The 14,797-nt window shown below is 46.5% G+C and overlaps 1 protein-coding gene across 1 annotated transcript in view; it reads right to left on the reverse strand.

The window, feature by feature from the left end:
- Positions 1 to 14,797, reverse strand: part of ZNF865 (zinc finger protein 865) — a 289,308-nt gene that overhangs the window by 85,825 nt on the left and 188,686 nt on the right. The gene's annotated exons all lie outside the window — the stretch shown is intronic.

The following is a 14,797-nucleotide window of genomic DNA, read 5'->3' on the forward strand; positions in this document are numbered from 1 at the left end:
AACGAAAGGCTACTGTCAACCTGGGTCCCCAGATCCCTGATGACTTCTTCTGTGCTCAGTGGATTGCCACCTATATGGTAGCTAGGGGTAACCTTGTTTTTCCCGAAGGGTATGACTATGCATTTCTTGGCATTTAACTTTAGGCCGTGGCTCTGACACAAGTTATCCGTTTCTGTGAGGCCCTTCTGAAGGATATCTGTGTCAGATGTGTTTTCGACTATGGCGCCCAGTTTGCAGTCATCTGCAAACTTTGTCAGCCATAACCCTCCTGTGTTTGCTTGTACTTCAGAAAAGTAGATGCCGAACAAGAGTGGACCCAGGACTGAGCCCTGTAGGACACCACTTGTGACAGGCTTTGAGTCTGACATGGCTCCAGCAACTCTGACCCTGTGGGTTCTGTCACTTAGCCAGTTTGCAACCCATCTTGTGATGTATGGGTTTACATTCAAGCTGATGAGTTTTTCGATGATACCTGAGTGGGGTATTGTGTCAAGGCCTTTGCAAGGTCAAGGTAGGCTGTATGGACTGCCTTTCCTCATCAATGGCCTTGGTGACTGTCTCAAAAAGTCAACCAAGTTTAAAAGGCATGATCTGCCTTTGACAAAGCCAAACTGGGTTGGATCCAAAGTCTGCAAGTTCCCTATGTCTTTATTTATGAGTTCCATTATGATCCTCTCCATGGCTTTGCAGATAAGGCTTGTCAAGCTAATGGGACAGTAATTTCCAGGGTCGGTGGAGGCACCGCCTTGTGAAGTGGGACCACAGTCACCGTCGCCACTCCTTGGGTACGTATCCTGAGGTGAGGCTAAGATTAAACAGCTGTCCTAACTGCGGGTTTAATTCCTCATTGAGTTCGTGGAGCACACAGCCGGGGACACCATCTGGTCCCATGGATGCTGTGTTTTTGCTTTGGAGAGAGCAGTTCTCACCTGGGCGTTGGAGATGTTTGGGGGCTACAATCCTCTGGTATAAATATCTCTCCTTTTGGGGAAGTTTGCACTGAACCTGTCAGCCAGTATGTTGGCAATGTGTGTAGGTTCAGTAATCTTCACATCATTTTGAACTAATTCTGAGCATATCTGGGAGTTTCCTCCTAGGTTTCTAACATAGCTAAAGAAGGCCTTATGATTGTCTTTTGAGTCCTTGGCATTTTTCTCTCAAAATTTGCCTTGGATGATTTTATGAGAGCTCTTAGTTTTTTACTTATAATGATCAAAGGTGTCTTACCTTTCAAGGATTTTGCTCTATCTTGTAGTAGCTTCCTCCTTTTGTTGTAGAGCTTATGGCTGGGGTCCACCAGACTGGACGCTTGCCTTTGGTACAAAGAGTCTTAGTTTTGTTTGGGATTGCCTGATCCATGCAGTCCTGTAGGTGCTGGTAGAAGGCATTTGTAAGTGATTCAGCGGTTTGAGTAATGTTTACCACTGGCTCAGGGGCCTTAAAGGAGACCACACTAGTTTTTAGAAGTGTGAAGTCGGCTTTTGAGAAGTTTTTCACTGTGATCTTTTTTATTTCAGGTGGGGGCGGGATGAGGACCTCCAGCGAGATTAGATTATGATCTGATCTCACCAGTGAGGGGTATACTTCTGGTGTTGAACATTGTGATCCCATGTTCGTGATGATGAGATCAAGTATGTTTTCTCCTCTTGTGGGGATGGTGACTAGTTGTTCCATGGCATTTGAGTTTATGAACTCCAAGAACCTTTGGGCTAGAGTGTTTGGGCTTGAGTAGTGTTCCCAGTCTATATTAGGGTAGTTGAAGTCACCTAGTATGATGGTGTTTGGAGATACATTTATCCCTCCATTGTTTTCAGGAAGGCCATGTGAGGTTCCTGAGTTTGAGAGGGTGGCCTGTAACATGCTACAAATTGCAGAGCAGTCTTGCCTATGGTTAATTGCACCTGGATGGTCTCCGATGCACGTCGCTGCCACCAACCTTGAGGTGTGGGTGTCCTTTATGAACATGGACACCCCCTCCTTTCTTGGTGTTGTCCGGATTTTGGGGCCGAACGCATGATATGAGGTGAAACCTGATAGTGCTGGGGTGCTCTCAGGAGCCTTGAACCAGGTTTCTGTCACAGCACAGACATCGATGTTCTCCATACTGAGAAGGGCCTCGAAAGTGCGTGCATCTTGAGATTGAGACTTCTGGCATTGAGCAGCATTACCCTTAGTTTTTTACTTTTTGTGTTCTAGGGTGGTAGGTTTAGAATTTGAGCCTTGCCTAAAAAGGCACTATGGGGTGGCAAGAGCCTTTGCCAATATCTGGAAGCCTAGGGGTGACAGGTGCAAACCGCCCTCATGAAGCAGCGTGGCTTGTCCAGCATGTCATCCCAGGCAGACAGACATTGATCCCTTTGAATGACACCAGAATTTAAGCCAATTATTAAAGCTGATCATCTTATCACTGTATTGTGGCATCATTCTAGGTGAAGGTAGGATACTGCTCAAGGTCAGGGTCATACCTGCCTGGGCTACATAATCAGAGAGCTCCTCAATGTCTCTTTTCATGTAGTCCAAGGAGTGCCTCAGGTCGTTGACACCAGCGTGGACAGAGTCGTACTTGTACCTGCTGTTGAGAGACCTGAGTGCTTGTGTTATGTGGTGGATTCTAGCGCCCGACAGGCAGCTTACTGTGACCTTCTCCTTACTCAGTCTGGTGAGCGGGACGTCAGTGTGTCTGACTATGGAGTCACCTATGACAAGTATGTTTGGTGTTGTATTTGGCCTTAAGGGCAGTGACTGCTTTGCACACTGATTTTGTTGTTTATGTGTTGTTTGTGTGGTGTATTGAGTTTGCAGTTGCTTGGGTGTCTGCTTTGGAGGCCTCTGCTGTTTAGGTAAATTTTTACTCAGAGCCTCCGAGTATGTCTTAGTGTGTTTATGTGTTTGATTCAGTGGTGTGGTTGAGTTATGTGAGACTGGTATTGTGGTGTGTGTAGTTGCCTTCTCCTCCTGCCTGGTCTTGCCAGTCCTGAGTTGAGAGAGCTCAGCCTCCAGTCTGGCTAAATAGCTGCATCTCTCACAAGTGTTAGTGTTACGTGGGAGGAGGAGAGGGTTGTCCATGTACATGAAGCAATTGTAACACTGTCACAGAATTCCCAGATTCACCAACTGGGCAGGAGAGGATGCCAGCATCTGACCCTTCGACATGCTAGAAAGAATTATGAGTTGGTATGAGACAGAAAAGTAGTGGGCTTAGCAGGGAAGTGGGCACTCCTGGGGGGTTTTGCTAGTGAGAGATTTGTATAATATAGGAGTGCTTGACCTGCAAAGAGAATGCTTATAAGACAAGGGATATGCTTATAAGACAAGTGCTGAGCTTTTTGAGAAGAAAAAGCTATTTGGAACAAGTGCTGCACTTTTTAGTGTAGGTGTAAACTGTTTAGGTTCCTAACAGAGCAGTTCTAAGGGAAAAATTGAAGAACAGACTTTCTGGAGCCAGAAAGACTTTAACCTTGTTTAACCGGCGCTGCCCGATGCTGCTCTAGTGGCAAATCCGTGCTAAAGCACGTTAAAGCATGCTTGATAGCAGGGGCTGGAAAGAAGCAGGAATAGACCCAAAAGGGAAAATAAAACTACAGTTTCAAGTCAGTAACAGGGAAGCTGCTCAATGTTAGTCACTGCCACTGATCAACAGAGAGACCCTCCTTCAGCCCAAGCAAAAATGGCCTCACAGAAACTTTCAAACAGTTCAGGAACAGCAAGCCTGTAACTGAACTTTTTTAACTCTCAGAAAAGTGGGAAAAAAGCAAGATTTTTTTTTGTTTTTGTTTTTTTACAGAGATAGCAGAGATTCACAAGTAATATCAAGTTATAACAGTGCAGTAAATGACCCCACACAAGAGTGCTAGGTCAAGGACAGAAAATATGCAAGTTTTAAGAAAAAAACGATGTAAAATCAAGTGCAAACAGCTTTTGGTTGTGCTCTAAATACAGCTACTAATACAGAAATCAAGTTTAACAAGCCAGAAAATGCTCAAGCTAGGCAGCTATGCAGAAAAACTTAGCAAATAAACAGAGAAAAAATACTTAAAATCTCAAAAGTGGCTCCCTTCTTCTCTCAGCGTTTTTTCCTCTTGGAGGGTGCTTCACCAACAGCCAACAAGCCTGAAAAGACGCCCAAACCACGAGGCAACTAGGTTTTAAGAGAGGAAGATGAAGGAATTATGGAAATGACCCCTAGTGGCCAATAAAACTGCAGTTTCAAGTCAGTAACCACCTCTACAGAGGGCAGGGAAGCTGCTCAATGTTAGTCACTGCCACTGATCAACAGAGAGACCCTCCTTCAGCCCAAGCAAAAATGGCCTCACAGAAACTTTCAAACAGTTCAGGAACAGCAAGCCTGTAACTGAACTTTTTTAACTCTCAGAAAAGTGGGAAAAAGCAAGATTTTTTTTGTTTTTGTTTTTTACAGAGATAGCAGAGGTTCACAAGTAATATCAAGTTATAACAGTGCAGTAAATGACCCCACACAAGAGTGCTAAGTCAAGGACAGAAAATATGCAAGTTTTAAGAAAAAAACGATTTAAAATTAAGTGCAAACAGGAAATTCAGCAAACAGCTTTTGGTTGTGCTCTAAATACAGCTACTAATACAGAAATCTAGTTTAACAAGCCAGAAAAATTATTGAAGACTTTAGTTCTGAAATTCGAAAATCTCATGAGTCAGGCGACCGGCACTTGCGAACTGCTTTTGCTTCGGGCACCACGCGGCAAGAAAGACTGAAGAAAATGGCGTTGGCTGAAACTTGTATACCCCTGGCGCACTGACATCAGGGAAGAAGCGACAGCAACCGACGCCGGACCAAGGCTTTGGAACTCTGGCCGACTGCGGGACTGCCTGACGGCAGGATAACCCAAGTGTAATGACTGCAGCAGTGAAACACGATGAACATCAGTGAATACACTCGAACATCTACATTTATGGTAAACGTACACAACTGTACTATGTTCTTCGTGTTTCACTGTTGCAGTCATCACATTTGGGTTGATTCCCAAAGCTGAGGAAATGGGTGGAGACAGTCAAGGAAACTAGGGGCTGGCTAGGATGCCCTGCAAGACTGCAGAGCAAACCCTGCCCTGGATTTGGAGAAGAGAGGCAGGTGGTAATGTCTGGTAAAAGTGTGAATAGACATCCAGGTGGCAGCTTCCAGGATGTCCCTGGTGTGACCCCTCTGAGGAAAGCTGCAGAGGTGGAGGCTGCTCTGGTGGAGTGAGTCCTGACTCTCTTGGGTGGAGATTTTCCATGTTGTTTGTAGCAGAATAGGATGCAGTGTGCTATCCATTTGGAAATGGCTTGTTTGGAGATGGTTTTGCCTTCTGCCCCTGTAGCAAAGCTAACCAGCAATTGATCAGACTTCCTGAAGGTTTATTCCTGTCTAGGTAGAATCTGAGCTGTCTGTGAACATCTAGAGAGTGCAGGATCCTTTCCCCCATGTTCTGGGGATTAGGAACTAAGGTGGACAAATGAATGGATTGGTTGAGAGCCACACTAGACACCTCCTTGGGTATGAAGGATGAGTTAGTTCTGAGGGATACCTTGTCAGCATGGAAGATGATGAAGGGTTCCACAGCCATGAGCACTTGCAGCTCGGAGACTCTTCTGGCTGAAGTGATGGCCAGAAGGAAAGCTGCTTTCCAGGAGAGAAATTTTAACTCTGCAGAAGAAGCTGGTTCGAAAGGGGGCAGGGTGAGATTTTCCAACACAAAGTTAAGGTCCCAAGCCTGTGTTGGTGCTCTTCTGCGTGGCCTCTTTTTGCTAGCCCCTCTTAGGAACTGTTTGAGCAAAGGGTGAGAGAAAAAGGTCTGCTCAGTAAGGAAATGAGCAGAGATAGCAGAGGCATGAATTTTCATAGGGGAGAAAGAGAGTCCACTGTGTAGTAGGTCAGTTAAGTAATCCAGGATGAGAGGGAGGGATAGTTCTGCTGTATTGGCTCCCTTAGCCTGAATCCAGGTGAAAAACCTTTTCCATTTATCAGCATAAGACTTTCGAGTGCTAGGGTGTCTGGCCTCGTGTATAACATCTAGAACCTGTTTGCTGAGGGTGGCAGATTGATCTGGGGTTAGGGAATAAGCCAAGCTGCCAAACAGTGCCTGCAATGCATGAATCTCACTTCCCTCTGGGTCAGGAGGTTTGGAATCTGAGGAAGATGCCATGGTGGCAGTGGGGACAGGCTGCGCAGCAAGGGGTCCCAGTGCTGGCGAGGCCAGTCCAGACCTATAAGAATTGTCCTTGGTTTTTCCTCCTTTATTTTGAGCAGTATGGGGATGAGAGGTACTGGAGGAAAGGCATAAACCGACAGACTGACCCAAGGGAAGGACAGGGTATCTACTTTCCAAGCCATGCAGTGATGCTCCTTGGTGCAGAATTTGCTGAGTTGATGGTTGGTGTGGGAGGCAAATAGGTCGACCTCGGGGGTGCCCCATTTCTGAATTAGGGTGAAGGTTCTTCTGTTGAGCTGCCACTCGTGTGGGTCCAGAAGATTTCTGCTTAACTGGTCTGTCAGAGAGTTGAGAGAGCCTGGCAGGAATTGTGCTAACAGATGCAGTTGCACGGCAGAGGCTGCGTGCCAAAGGGTCATGGCCAGCCTGTATATAGGGTAGGAGTGAGTTCCTCCCTGCTTGTTGATATACCACATCACAGTGGTGTTGTCTGTTTTTATCAGGAGAGCCCCTGGGGAGGGAAGGGGATTGAAAGCTATCAAGGCGTGCTGGACAGCCATCATCTCTTTTTGGTTTATGTGCAGAGGGATTTGCTGCAGGATCCATTGGCTCTGTATTCACCTGCCATCCAGGTGTGCACCCCAAGCATAGTCTGATGCGTCTGTGGTGGTGGTGGTGGGGGGGGGGTGAGAAATGTAGTCCCTTGTTGTGGAAGCATGCTGCTGCTCACCAAAGAAAATCTTTTCTGAGGCAAGGAATTATAGGTATAAGAGTCTCAAGGTCCTGAGTGTGTTCACAACAAAGGCTTTTTAGGTACCATTGAAGTTTCCTCATATGTAGTCTGGCATATGGAATGAGTAGTATGCAAGATGCCATCAACTCCAGAGCTTGCAGGATTTTCCTTGCAGATAACTGGGGTCTTGTGACTAGTAGTTGAGAGAAGTAGGCTGTCAAGAAAATTTGTTTTTCTGGTGTAAGGAATGCCATCTGAGATACTGTGTCCAGGCTTCCTCCCAGGAATATAATCCTTTGGGTGGGCACCTGTGTGGATTTCTTTTCGCTGATTGTGTACCTTAGGGAGGTTAGTAGGGACTTTACAAAGGCCAGGTGCTTGAGCAGCTTTTCCTGGCTGTCTGCGTGAATTAGGCAGTCGTCTAAGTATGGATAAAATTGGACATTCCTTTGTCTGCAAAAGGCAATGGCCGGAACCAGACATTTTGTGAAAACTCTGGGAGCAGAAGAGAAGCCAAAGGGAAGAGCAGAGAACTGAAAGTGCTGAGATCCTGCCCTGAAACAGAGATATTTCCTGCATGATTCCCTGATAGGAATGTGGAGGTAGGCCTCTTTTAGATCTAAGGTGGCTAGTCAAGCATCCTTGGAGAGCATGGGTAGCAGCTGCTGGAGGATGAGCATTTTGAAATTTTGGGATCACTAGGAAGGTGTTTAAAATGGATAGATTGAGGATGGGGCGCCAGGTGCCCTCTTTTCTGGGCACCAGAAATTCTGGAGTAGAAACCTTGGACCATCTGTTCTACAGGAACGTGCTCTACTGCCTTCATAGAAAGCAGGAGGGAAAGGACTTGCTTGTGGGCCTTTGCCCACTGGTTTGGAGGTACAACTGGGAACCCTTTTGGGGTTGGAAGGGTGTGGAAAGAAAATTTGTATCCCTGGGACACTGTTGAGAACCCAGCGGTTGTCGATAATGGTGGCCCAGATGCTTGCTTGAAAGGACAGTCTTCCTCCTAGGGGCAAGTGAAGGCGGGCAAAGGGAGGGGGTGGGGGAGGTGAGTCGTGAGTTCTTACCATAAGGGGATGGCTTAGAACTCCCTGGTTTTGAAGTGGAGGTAGTCCACTGCTTAGATCTCTGCATTTGCTGTGGCTGCTGTCTGGGGGGGGGGGGGGTCTGGTTCCCCGGGGTCTAGGTTGGACTGACTTAGTGGGAGCAGGAAACTACCAGTGCTTGGTGGGACAATGCCTGCTGAACCTGGGTGGCTGGACCTGTAAGAAATTCTTAAATGTCTGCATAGATTTTGTTTTTTCATCCATCTTTTTTAAGACCTCTTCTGCCTTAGTGCCAAATAAGTTGTCTTTGTGCAAGGGGGCATCCAACAATTTAGATTTGACATGGTCTGGCAAGGGCTGTTCCTTAAGCCATGCATACCTTCTAATGACAGATCAGGTGACTTCTGCCCTGCAAGAGGCTTCTAGGGCATCAAAACCACAGTGCAAGGTGTGTTTAGTTACTTGACTTGCAGAATGCATTAACTCTTGTAGATTCTGCACAAGCAGGAAAGGAGGACATTTTTTTTTTTTTGAGAAGTTTCAGGGTATGTTGCTGAAATTTTAGCATATGGAACTGACAATTTAGTGCCCTGATAGCAAGAGTAGCCGACGTGTATACTTTTTACGCAATCTGTCTAGTGCTCGGGAATCCCTATCTGAGGAGGTGGGATTCTTAGCAGAGATTGCTTTAATCCCTTTAGGCCCTTGAGAAATAACCTCAGGGTCAGTAGTAGGATTTTTAAAAAGAAATCTGTGTGAGTCGGGGATTCTACAGAACCTGTCTGGTTTTCTGGGTGCAGGAGGGAGGGTGTGCCAGGAGTCAAACTGGATTCAAGGAAAACATCCTCCACAAAGTACAGTTTTGTACCTACCATAAATGTAGATGTCCGATAGGTATGCATCTGCAGTCATCACATATGGGTTGTCCTGCCTCAGGCAGCCCTTCGGTCGGCCGGATTCCAAAGTCTGGGTCCGGCTGATGTCACCCCTTCCCCGACGTCAGAGCACCTGGGGTATAAAAGCGTCAGCCGACGCCATCTTCCTCAGTTTTTCTTGCCCCAGATGCCAGGTGCCCTCTAAGGAAGGCTAAATTTGGAGAAATGCAATAAAATCCAAACATGCACAAAAATATATACATATATAAAAACAAATACACCATAATAGATAACCAGAGCTAGCTATGAGAGGGGAATGTACCCAAGAAATACCACAGAGGGGAAGGAGGGAGGGTAAACCTGACTGCAGATGCATACCTATCGGACATCTACATTTTTGGTAGGTACAAAACTGTACTATGTCCTTCAAGGATGCATCTGCAGTCATCACATATGGGTAGAATACCATAGCCAATCTGGGGGTGGAGGATCTATGTAAAGGATGGTGTAGCTAAAATGCCCTGCAGGACTGCCGTAGCAAAGCCTGCTCTGGATCTGGAATATAAAGGTAAGTTGCAATGCTTGGAAAATGTATGCACGGAGCTCCATGTAGCAGCTTCTAAAATGTCCTTGGTAGCCACCCCTCTTAAGAAGGCTGTGGAGGTGGCTGTGGCTCTGGTCGAATGAGGTCTAATGTTAGCTGGCACAGTTTTTCCATGAAAGGAGTAACAGAAACAAATGCAATTCCCTATCCATTTTGAAATTGTCTGTTTTGAAATTGCTTTTCCTTGTGCACCAGCAGCATATGCTACAAACAACTGGTCAGTTTTTCTGTAATTTTTAGTTCTGTCCAAGTAGTAGCGCAACTATCTGTGTATGTCCAGGGTGTGCAGAAGCTTTTCCCCTTTGTTTTGTGGATTTGGAAAGAAGGTAGGCAGGTGAATAGCTTGGTTTAATGAGACCCTAGATACCACCTTTGGCATAAATGAAGGATTGGTTCTCAATGAGACTCTGTCTTGATGAAAAATAAGAAATGGCTGTACTGCCATGAGGGCCTGTAACTCAGATACTCTCCTTGCTGAGGTTATGGCCAGAAGGAAGGCAGTCTTCCAAGAGAGGAACTGTAGTTCTGCAGATGCTGCTGGTTCAAAGGGAGGCAGTGTTAGTTTTTCCAACACGAAGTTAAGGTCCCAAGTAGCAGTGGTGGTTTCCTTGGAGGATTGATGTTTTTAATTCCTCTTAGAAACTGTCTTGGAAGCGGATGAGAGAAGACAGGTGGATCAGTATTGTACTCTGCTGAAATTGCTGAAGCATGAATTTTAATGGAAGAGTAAGACAGGCCATTGTGGAGCATTTCTACCAAATATTCCAGGATATGTGCCATGTTCATAACTGTTGCATCTAGGCCCTTTGAGGTGCTCCAGGTGTGAAATCTTTTCCATTTTGCTGAGTATGCCTTTCTTGTGGAAGGCCTGCGAGCTTCCATGATGATGTCCTTCACTCTCTTGGATAGCTTATCCTGGTGATGAGTCAAGGTATTTTCCAGGCAGCTAGTTGTAATGTTTTCAGGTTGGGATGCAGCGTTTTGTAATTGTGCTGTGTCAGGAGAAGCGGCCATTGTGGCAGAAGCCATGGTTTTGTCCGTGACATGCTCCTTAGCAATGGGTACCAGTGCTGTCTTGGCCAGTCCGGAGCTATCAGAATCACTCTTGGCTGCTCTGCCCTGATCTTCAGTAAGACCTTGGTCATTAATGGAAGAGGTGGGAATGCATACACTGTTAAGAGTTCTCCAGCTGAAAGAGAGGGCGTCCACTTTCCATGCTTGTGGGTGGTACGTCCTTGAGCAGAATTTCTCCAGCTGATGATTGTGTGGGGAGGCAAAGAGGTCTATGTCCGGTCTCCCCCATGATTGTGTTATCTGATGGAAGATGTCTGGGTGCAGCATCCATGATGTTCCTGCTTAAGCTGTCCGCCAGTATATTGTCCTTTCCTGGTACAAACTGGGATTGCAGCTGTATATTGAGAGTCAAGGAAAGTTCCCATAGATTCATAGCCAGTCTGCAAAGAGGGTAGGAATGGGTGCCTCCTTACTTGTTTATGTACCACATAACTGTAGTGTTGTCTGTCCTTATTAGCAGGTGGCCTTGATGTAGAAATAACGTGAAGGCCTCGATTGCATGCATCACTGCCAGCATTTCCTTTTGGTTTATGTGCATGCGTAGCTCTTTTTGTGACCATAGTCCTTGAATGCATCTTCCTTCCATGTGCGCTCCCCATCCGTGGTCTGAAGCGTCCGTTGTAATGGTTTGGCTGGCTATTGGTTTGCTGAAGGGCAAACCCCTGTTTGACTGGCTTGCTTGAGCCCACCACAGAAATTCCCTTTGAAGGCATGGGATGAGTGGTATCAAAGTTACCAAGCTGTGACTGTGCTGAGTCCATAAACTCCTTAGGTACCATTGGAGTTTCCTCATATGTAGCCTTGCTTGAGGAATCAGAAGAATGCAAGAAGCCATGTAACCCAGGGCCTGCAGGATTTTCCCTGCAGTCAGCTGAGTTTGTCTTGACAGTTTTTTGAAGTAATCCGGTAGTTTGTTTTGTTTTTCTTCTGTGAGGAAAGTCATTTGGGTGGTTGTGTCTAGATCCGCACCCAGAAAAGTTATTCTTTGGGATGGTACAAGTCTTGACTTGTGAATGTTGACTGTATATCCCAAGGCCTGAAGAAGATAGATGGCATAATTCAAGTGTTTTACCAAAATTTGTTGGCTGTCCGCTTGTATAAGGCAGTCGTCCAGATACGGGTATATTTGCATCCCCTGAAGTCTGCAGTGTGCAATTACTGATGCCTGGCATTTCGTGAATACTCTGGGCGCAGTAGATAAGCCATAGGGCAATGCTGAGAATTGATAATGCTCTGAACCTGCAAGAAATCTGAGGTGTCTTCTGCAGCTTTGTCTGATAGGGACATGCAGGTATGCCTCCTTGAGGTCCAGAGTTACCAGCCAAGACCCCTTGCCCAGCATGGGAAGGAGTTGCTGTAGAGTCAGCATTTTGAATTTTGGCACAATAAGATAAGTATTTAGTGCGGACAAGTCGAGAATAGGCCTCCATTGCTTTTCTTTTCTTGGAACAAGGAAGAGTCTGGAGTAAAATCCTTGGCCTTGTTCTGCGAGAGGAACCTTTTCTATTGCTTTCATTTTCATTAAGTTGGAGATTTGTTTTAAAGCCTCTGCCCTTTGATTTGGTGGCAGGTCTGGCATGCCTTTTCTTTTCGGTAATGTGTGGAAATGGAACCTGCATCCTTTGTCTATTATTTGTAGTGTCCATTTGTCCCTTGTAATAATGTGCCAATTTTCTGAAAATAAGGAAAGCTTTCCGCCCAAAGGTGCTTCCAATTGAGCCCTGGTTGGTGGTGTCAAAGTAAAGTCATTGAGTCTGTCCTTGTGCAGCAGTTGTAGGCCCTGCACTACCTCTCTGGTTGGGAGGCTGCCATTGACGTCCTCTGTAGGAGCCTCTAGCTTGCCCTCTACCTCTGGCATGCCTGTTCTTGCCTCTCTGAAATCTGTGTGTGTCTGGAAAGGACCAGTTCTTGGAAGGCCAATTTCTGCTGAATCTTGGTGGTTGGACTTGCATAAAATCCTTGACTGTTTGTACAGAGATTTTGCCTTTTCTTCAAATTTCTTTAAGACCTCCTGAGCAGTGGAGCCAAATAACTTTTGCTTTTCCAGTGGAGCATCCAGAAGCTTTGCTTTAACATGGTCTGGCAGAGATTGTTCCTTTAGCCAAGCATGCCTACGTATGACTGCACCTGTCATAGCTGACCTACATGAAGCTTCCAATGCATCATAACCACACTGCAAGAAATGGTTGCTAACCTGTTGAGAGTTATGTACCAGATCCTGAAGTGATTTGCGATCTAGGGGTTCAGGTGAAGACAGCTTTTTATGCAATTCATCTAACAAATATTCTTGGTACTGTATCATATGAAATTGACAGTTTAAAGCCCTCATAGAAAGGGTAGCAGAAGTATACACTTTTTTACCCCATCGCTCTAAAGCCCTGGACTCCCTTTCAGAGGGAGTGGATTTTTTGTAGTGACAGCTGCAACCCCTTTAGGGCCCTGGGAAATAGTTTCTGGATCAGCAGAGTGGGCCTTGTAAAGGTAAAGATGTGATTCCGGGACCCTGTAGTACCTATCGGGTTTGGCAGGAGCCGGAGGGAGAGTGTCAGGGGTTGTGCTAGATTCAGAGTACACATCATCAATGACATTCAAAACAAGGGGAATAGCCAAAGGTCTATGCTGAAGCAAATGCAAGAAGGTCCTTAATCTCTTCCTGGAATCAGAGAATTCCTGGCCCTGCCATTGGAAATGCTCCCTCATAGTGTGCAGAGTTTTCCCAAAAGACAGTTCTTCAAGAGGGGAGGCCGAAGGGATAGATTCCTCTGCATCCGAATCCTCGTAGGCCGAAAAAGCCTCCTCCTGGTAGTCCGAGAGAGCAGAGCCATCAGAGGCCTCATCTGAGGAGAGGGGATCAGAGGGCTCAACCCTGGGCCTTTTTTCTGTAGGAGGTTGAGAGCCCCTAATTAATGAAATAAGGTCCTCTGCTAGACTAAGGATCTGAGAACCTGTAGTGGGTCCCTGAGGGATAACCCTGGGAGGCATAGATTTTGAGTGTTTAGCAGCTTTAGCCCTAGAGAATGCCTTAATAGACATCGATGCAGGAGGCCTGGCTGCACCACGTGCTGGTGTAGTTTTGTCTAAGGGAATGGTGTCGGAAGGTTCCTGGACACCAGATTCCAAAGGAGATTCAACAACTGTTACAGTAGTGGCCTCCGGGGCCGAGGTTGTCGGTTGTACAGTTTCGGTGGACGGTAGTACCAAGGACTCTTTCAGCCGAGACCGAGACACTCGCGGTAGGCCTGGCCGTGGTTTCAGCCGAAACCGCGGACCGCGTGTGTCTGTCCTTGTCCTTCCGTTTCTTTATTAAATGTGAAGTCGGAGTCTCCGACGGCATTTTGTAAGCAAAACTAGCCCCAAAAAATTCCTCTGCAAACTCCGACCGACGTCTTAGAGTGCGTCGGTTGAAGGAAGCACAAGCGGAACAGGCCGAGACGTCGTGGTCTGGGCCTAGGCAAGGTAGGCAGTAAGAGTGGAAATCCTTATGAGGTATTTGTTTCCAACCATTTAAGCAATTATTAATTTTATCTGACATCGGCTGAGGCAAGAAAGAGTCCCCAATGGGGTACTTAGCTTTTGAAGTCTTCGGTTTAGCTGAATTACAGGAGCTAGCCGACCGGCACTTGCGAACTGCTTCTGCTTCGGGCACCACGCAGCAAGAAAGACTGGGGAAGATGGCGTCGGCTGACGCTTTTATACCCCAGGCGCTCTGATGTCGGGGAAGGGGCGACATCAGCTGACGCCGGACCCAGACTTTGGAATCCGGCCGACCGAAGGGCTGCCTGAGGCAGGACACCCCATATGTGATGACTGCAGAAGCATCCTTGTAGGACATCATCCAGGACTGGGGGGATGGCCAAGGGTCTGTGCTGTGGAAAATCTAAGAATTCCCGAGTCTCTTTTTTGATTGAGGGTAGTCCTGACTCTCTCATTGGAAATGCTCCCTTAAGATATGAAGGGTTTTCCCCAAAGGAAAAATCTTCTGTGGGAGAGGATGAAGGGATGGAATCCTCTGCATCAGAATCCTCATAAGTACAGAGGGGTTGCATGTCTTCATACTCAGATGCATCAGAGCCATCAGACTCCTGTTCAGACAAAACTACTGGGGACAGATCTCTTTTCCTTTTGGAAAGGGTAGCTTGGCTTCCCCTGATCAGCACGATAAGGTCTTCTGCCATTTTAAACATTTGAGACCGAGGCAAGGAAGCAGGTGCCTGAGACTGAGTCATCTGTTTCTTGGGTATGGTTCATACCCTGGGCCTTAGAAACTCGGTCGTTTTCGAAAGAACGGTAGACCCGAA

Source organism: Protopterus annectens, chromosome 1.part1 (genome assembly GCF_019279795.1).
Source record: "Protopterus annectens isolate FY-2018-M chromosome 1.part1, PAN1.0, whole genome shotgun sequence".
NCBI lineage: Eukaryota > Metazoa > Chordata > Ceratodontiformes > Protopteridae > Protopterus > Protopterus annectens.